The following is a 6000-nucleotide window of genomic DNA, read 5'->3' as shown; positions in this document are numbered from 1 at the left end:
TAGGGACTCCCCTGATCATTTTTCCTTGCTTCTCTCCTTTTCCTAGTGCTGCTCACTAGCATTGCTTACGGGTATGCATATTTCGTCCCTCATCCTGAGAGGGTTGGGATGTGTCTGTCATGAATAATTTGGTCTAATAACACAATCCTACTGAAAGATGAGTCGACAAACATTATTTTTCACTTATCTGTTTGGCTGTTACATACTTACTTTCTAACATGGTGCTTTGTATATGTGTCATTTATTGCTAACGATGGTATTATACAATCATAATTTACACATTGACTTTTAAAACCATCTATCTTACTATATTTTGGCTGTTATGTTTTACAATGTTAAAATACTTACATGGAGGAGAAAGATAGCTATGCCTGAGGAATATTGTACTCCTGATAACCTCTTTACCTGTTCTGTTGTGATTTCTTCAGAAACAGCAATGTAATCCTAAGATCGCGAAAGTCTATAATGCATTATATTGTCACAAGGTCAAAGTATTTGAATATGTTTTACTTATTATTTGGGTATAAATATTGCGTATGTGGTACCCCTACAATGCAACAAGTAGGACCAATAAGCCTTTTAATACTATTGGATCTGACTGTTTAATTCTTAGATTAGATGGCCTAAATGTTATTTTCTTTGCAGTTTAACAATTAATTATCTGCTTGTGTTTAGAAACATAGAAACATAGAAAACCTGCAGCACAAAACAGGCCCTTTGGCCCACAAAGTTGTGCCGAACATGTCCCTACCTTAGAAATTACAAGGGTTACCCATAGCCCTCTATTTTTCTAAGCTCCATGTACCTATCCAAAAGTCTCTTAAAAGACCCTATCGTATCCGCCTCCACCATCATTGCCAGCAGCCCATTCCATGCACTCACCACTCTCTGCATAAAAAACTTACCCCTGACATCTCCTCTGTACCTACTCCCAAGCACCTTAAACCTGTGCCCTCTTGTGGCAGCCATTTCAGCCCTGGGGAAAAGCCTCTGACTACACACATGATCAATGCCTCTCATCATCTTATATACCTCTATCAGGTCACCTCTCATCATCATTTTATACACCTCTATCAGGTCACCTCTCAAGTCTTTTTATAAGACATATACAAGTAACTGGCTAGTATGTTTTCAAGTGGTAGCATTATGTATATGCAAGTTCAGAAGGTTCCCCTAGTGGTTATACAAGGTATGATTCTGGAAGTTTCTCTTCATACTGCATTAATTGATTAAGTGCTTTTTCATTGGTTGACCCTTATCTACAAATTTGAATGGAATATTTCCTTATCTATGGGTATAAAAATAGCTGCTCCATGCTGGGTGCCATTTTAGTTTTTGTCTCTCCCTGCAAAGTAAATTTTATTATCAGAGTACATCTATGTCAGCACATACAGGCCTGACATGCATTTTTCTGCAAGCAGACTCAGCAAGTCTGTAGAACAGTATCTATAATAGGATTAATGAAAAATAAACCAGAAAACAACAAATTGTACAAATGCAAATATAAAAAAAGCAAATAAATAATGAGAACATGAACTAACAAGATAAGGGGCCCTTAATGTGAGATTATTGGTTGTGGAAACATCTCAATGGATGGTCAAGTGTGTGTTATCCCCTTTTGTTCAGGAGCCTGATGGTTGAGGAGTAGTAGCTGTCCTTGGACCTGGTGGTGCGAGTCCTGAATGGTGGCCGATTAGGAAAAGGCGGGGTGCAACGAGACCTGGGTGTCATTATACACCAGTCATTGAAAGTGGGCATGCAGGTACAGCAGGCGGTGAAAAAGGCGAATGGTATGCTGGCATTCATAGCAAGAGGATTCGAGTACAGGAGTAGGGAGGTTCTACTACAAGGCCTTGGTGAGACCACACGTAGAGCATTGTGTGCAGTTTTGGTCCCCCAATCTGAGGAAGAACATTCTTGCCATTGAGGGGGTACAAAGAAGGTTCACCAGATTGATTCCTGAGATGACAGGACTTTCATATGAAGAAAGACTGGATCGACTAGGCTTATACTCTCTGGAATTTAGAAGATTGAAGGGGGATCGGATTGAAACGTATAAAATTCTAAAGGGATTGGACAGGCTAGATGCAGGAAGATTGTTCCCGATGTTGGGGAAGTCCAGAACAAGGAGTCACAGTTTGAGGATAAAGGGGAAGCCCTTTAGGACTGAGATGAGGAAAAACTTCTTCACACAGAGAGTGGTGAATCTGTGGAATTCTCTGCCACAGGAAACAGTTGAGGCCAGTTCATTGGCTATATCTAAGAGGGAGTTAGATATGGCCCTTGTGGCTACGGGGATCAGGGGGTATGGAGAGAAGGCAGGTATAGGGTTCTGAGTTGGATGATCAGCCATGATTGTAATGAATGGCAGTGCAGGTTCGAAGGGCTGAAAGGCCTACTCCTGCACCTATTTTCTATGTTTCTTGTACTTTCTACCCCATGGCAGCAGCAAGAAAGAGCATGGCCTGTGCGGTGAGGATCTCTGATGATGGATGCTGCTTTCTTATGACGGCATTTCATGTAGATGTGCTTATTGGCTGGGAGGGCTTTACCTGTGATGCACTGGGCCAAATCCACTACCTTTTGTAGGATTTTCCTTTGGTGTTTCCATACCAGACCATGACGCAGCCAGTCAATACACTCTCCCCTACACACCTCTTGAAGTTTGTTTGAGATTTTGATGACATCCCAAATCTCCACCAGCTCCTAAGGAAGTAGAGGCGCTGCTGTGCTTTCTTTGTAATTACACTTACATTCACTTTGTAGACCTCTATCTCTGTCTATTTTCAATTTTCCTTTGTCCTATCAATGCCTAATAAAATGATTGTGAAGCAACAGGTTTTGTGCTTCTTTACTAACTTTGGACAGAGCCTTGATTAAAACATAAGAACCTAACATACTGCTATTCGTGTTATATTTAATATTACTAGAACAACTTGTACACTTGGCTGATGGTTTGACAGAACGGACTGAGTAGCCTTTGCTCACTTAAAGTTTTGTGGAAAAACACAGAAGTTGGGAAAATGTGTTAATTCTTCTCAGTTAGGCCCAATCCTTAACAAAGTAAATGGGGAAGACCTGAACAATTATACCTAGAGCCCAGAAATCACCAAAATGGGCTGAAGCTTTTCTGATGGTATGGTTGGTATCAGAATGTTAAGTTATAGCATACCGACAGGTGTTCACTCCCATGAGAGGGACATAACCAGCCTCTATGTTCTGACATCATTTTTTTCTGGGAGCATCCTCAACAGAGGAACTGTACTCTTCCTTACTTTTGTAAATGTTTCATTTTTATGTGTATTATCATCTTATGAAATCGTGTAACTGATGAATATAATTTTCTGTAACTAAAATGCGAGGTTGTCAATCCTTAGACAAAAAATTACAGTTATACACAGTCAATAACTTGTTTATAAGACACTTTATCAGAAAACCTGAGTAAAACTGTGCACCACATTGAAAGCAGTGTGAACGCCCCTGTGAAAGAGATGAACTATTTTCAACTTATCGAGAGACATTGCTAGCTGACCTGATGAACTGATGGCGACAGACAGTAACTTGAACTTGCATCAAGGAAATGGCAAGAACTGTTTGTGGAGAAGAAGATTTTAAAGATAGACTCATATGGAATTATAACATGGACATTAATGTGTTGTTGTTGTGTGGTTCTGGAAAATTATAAAGGTGACATTCATTTGTGGTTTGGGAAATATGGGGAGCTAAGACTGAGGAAGTGAAAACTCTAAATCACACAGAAATCCCTTCATTGGGGAGCACTTGATGAGTTCCTTGAGCTTTAGAAAAAGAGAGCCTTTATAACAATGCTAACCTACTGGAATGGATGGATGAATGATAGTCTGTTCCCAAGAGGAGTCTTGACAGGACTCTTGATCTGGAAGGATGTGTCTGTAGGAAGAAGTTGGGATAGAAATCTTCACTTAGCTTGAGGGTGGTGTGATAGATATTTGTTTCCTAGGCCAGTGGGCTAGTTTCTCTTGTGTTGCAAAGCTTGCCTTCAAAACACAGCAGGTGCCACTTGTAAGATTACAAACAATTGTAAGTAAACTTCCAACTAAAATTGCTTTGTTTAACATATGGTCATAACTGGGAGACAGTCTTCTGTTCTTAAAATGTACGTTAATGACAAACAGTAATCAGATTGAAATTAACAGCACAGCTTTACAAACAAGCTCTGTTTTGCAGATGGGCTGTCAGTAAGATGTAGCTCACTGCAACTGGTTTATTACTGCTCAAGAGTGCAATATAAGACAATGGGTTGTTTAATTTGGCTTGTTTCAAAACAGGCAAGCTGACTAAGTTGCTTACTCCAAAGAATCTTGCAGACCAGCTGGATTATATCACTTAGCATATCAAATGAATGATCTATTAATGCTGGAAGTTATATGTACACAGAGAAGTTAGCTTTACAGCATTTATTGCTGAAGTAGCTGAGAACTATGTCTCCAAAAACCTTTTAGATCTTTTGGGTTAAAAAGGTATCTAAGGAAAGACCATATTTGTGTGAAGTCGCCTAAATGGTATAGAGATTGTATTAATGTAGAGAGCATCTAAGGTTTATTAGAAATGGGGTAAGAAACATCAAGAAACATGGAAGAAAAGTGGGATGAACTAAGATCCATTTCTCTGTCTTTAGTTTCTGTAATGGAGGATCTGTTCATCTGCATCTTTTTTTTAGTTTGTAGGAATAATATCTCTGATTTGGAAATCCTTTATATGGAACTGCTTTGAGGCGAGGCTGGAGACCAGAGACTTGAGGAGAGGCTGGAGACCAGAGACTTGTGTTTGTGTTTTAATAATGGCTTGTAATTTCAAAATATTTAAGATAAAAATCCTTGTGAGTTTTTAATGTGCTTTAAAAATATTATTCAGATTTCAATGTGTATCATTGAAAATAAAATAATTGTGTTCTAAACAACTTTGTTAGCTGGAAGTATTTCTCCTCGGTAGGAGACACATCACTCGAATAGTGGGTATTGGTAACTAAACTCACCACGGAGAATAAATAGGGAAGTAAACTAGTCTTTGAAGACTGAGTAGTTACAGTATAATCTCCCTTTAGTGAGAGTACTCATGGCTACTTATATCTGATAGGGCTTAAGGTCTTCGTCTGAGCTTAGAAATTTGCAGTCAGCAATCCCAATACCATCACAATGTTGTGTTCCTTCTGCTGCTAACGCAGGCATCTGAAGGTTCTGGAAAGATGTCGCCAGTACTATCTCCACATTACTGTCTAAATTTACAATAGAGAAACAATGTCAGTTGCCGGCACAAGAGACTGCAGTTACTGGAAATCTGGATCAATATCCATAAATGACTGGAGGACCTCAGTATGTCAAGCAGAATCTGTGGAAGGAAATGAACAGTTGACCTTTTGGGGCCAGACCCTTCATCAGCACTGTAAATTAAGGGGGCAGAAGCCACAATATAAGTGTAGGGGAGGGTGGTCCAGACCGCTTGAATTATTCCAGCATTTTCTGTCAATGCCTGTGGAGTTACAAGCACAGCAGCACTCTACTTCCTCAGCAGTTTGCAAAGATTCTGCCTGACATCTTAAAACCTTGACAAACTTCTATAGATGTGTAGTAGAGAGTTTATTGACTGGCTGCATCACAGCCTGTTATGGAAACACCAATGCCCTTGAATGGGAAATCCTACAAAAAGTAGTGGAAACGGCCCAGTCCATCACAGGTAAAGTCCTCCCATGTCATAAGGAGGTGGCTGGGAACAGACCCAAGTGCAAGACACAGACACTGAGGTACTAGGGACAGGACAAGGATACAGGGTGAGGGCTAGGACATGGACACGAAAACCGGGAACCCGGAACAGGACTGGACAAGAGAGCTAGGAGCCCGGGCTTGGACTCCGAGCCAGAGACTGGACAAGGACCCAGAACCTGGGTCTTGCCTCTGGCTCAGACCCCAGAACGAGGCAAGGACGTGACTTGGCTGGCAGGCAGGACGAGGCTGGAGTCCTCAG

The sequence above is a fragment of the Mobula birostris genome, chromosome 16, assembly GCF_030028105.1.
Source record: "Mobula birostris isolate sMobBir1 chromosome 16, sMobBir1.hap1, whole genome shotgun sequence".
Lineage (NCBI taxonomy): Eukaryota > Metazoa > Chordata > Chondrichthyes > Myliobatiformes > Myliobatidae > Mobula > Mobula birostris.
Note: the sequence above shows the minus strand (reverse complement) of the source record.